This window comes from Malurus melanocephalus, unplaced genomic scaffold, assembly GCF_030028575.1.
Source record: "Malurus melanocephalus ecotype Western Australia unplaced genomic scaffold, MMel_1.1 scaffold_1798, whole genome shotgun sequence".
NCBI lineage: Eukaryota > Metazoa > Chordata > Aves > Passeriformes > Maluridae > Malurus > Malurus melanocephalus.
The window spans coordinates 12,702-14,055 of record NW_026625030.1 but is presented as its reverse complement, the minus strand read 5'-3'; the positions used below and the strand labels follow the sequence as shown (position 1 = coordinate 14,055).

At 56.4% G+C, this 1,354-nt stretch overlaps 1 protein-coding gene across 1 annotated transcript in view; it reads right to left on the bottom strand.

Moving 5' to 3' along the window:
- Positions 1 to 1,354, bottom strand: part of LOC130587350 (lysyl oxidase homolog 2) — a gene marked incomplete at its 3' end in the record, with an annotated part of 16,097 nt that overhangs the window by 6,395 nt on the left and 8,348 nt on the right. The window lies entirely within an intron of this gene.

The following is a 1,354-nucleotide window of genomic DNA, read 5'->3' as shown; positions in this document are numbered from 1 at the left end:
AAATGGAGTCATGGCGGCCCCAAAATGGGAGTTCATGGAGATGGACATGGGAATGGGGTCAGGCGGGGTCATGGCTGTCCGGGAACAGGAATTCACGGGGACAGACATGGGAATGGGGTCAGTGGGGTCACGGCTACCCCAAAACAGGAATTCCCAGAGACAAACACCTGAATGGGGTCAGTGGGGTCACGGCTACCCCAAAACAGGAATTCCCAGAGACAAACACCCGAATGGGGTCAGTGGGGTCACAGCTACCCCAGAATGGGAATTCATGGAAATGAATGCAGGAATGGGGTCAGCGGGGTCACGGCTGTCTGGGAACAGGAATTCCCACAGACAAACACGGGAATGGGGTCAGTGGGGTCATGGCTGCCCCAAAATGGGAATTCACAAACACGGGAATGGGGTCAGTGGGATTGCGGCTGCCCCAAAATGGGAGTTCATGGAGATGGAGTTGGGAATGGGGTCAGTGGGGTCATGACTGCCCCGAAACGGGAATTCCCAGAGACAAACACCCGAATGGGGTTAGCAGGGTCACAGCTGCCCCAAAACGGGAATTCACAAACACGGGAATGGGGTCAACGGGGTCACAGCTGCTCCAGGATGGGAATTCTGTCCCTGGCAGGGGTTATTCATGGGGACAGACACGGGAATGGGGTCAGCGGGGTCACGGCTGCCCCAAAATGGGAATTCATGGAGATGGGCACAGGAATGGGGTCAGTGGGGTCACGACTGCACCAAAACAGGAATTCCCAGAGACAAACACCCGAATGGGGTCACTGCGGTCACGACTGCCCCAAAACGGGAATTCACAAACACGGGAATGGGGTCAGTGGGGTCATGGTTGTCTGGGAACAGGAATTCCCAGAGACAAACACCTGAATGGGGTCAGTCGGGTCACAGCTGCTCAGAAATAGGGATATCATCCCTGACAGGGGTTATTCATGGGGACAGACATGGGAATGGGGTCAGTGGGGTCATGGCAGCCCCAAAATGGGAATGCATGGAAATGAACGCAGGAATGGGATCAGTGGGGTCACGGCTGTCTGGGAACAGGGATTCCCAGAGACAAACACCCGAATGGGGTCAGTGGGGTCACGACTGCCCCAAGACAGGAATTCACAAACACGGGAATTGAGTCAGAGGTGTCACAGCTGCCCCAAAATGGGAATTCATGGAAACAGACACAAGAATGGGGTCACTGAGGTCACGACTGCCCCAAAACAGGAATTCCCACAGACAAACACGGGGTCAGTGGTATCCCTGTCCATCTCCCCGCTCACCTCCTGCCTGAAGGCCTTGCGGAAGCCGCTGTGGCTGCTGGGGGCGAAGGCGCGGCCGGGCACGCAGCTGA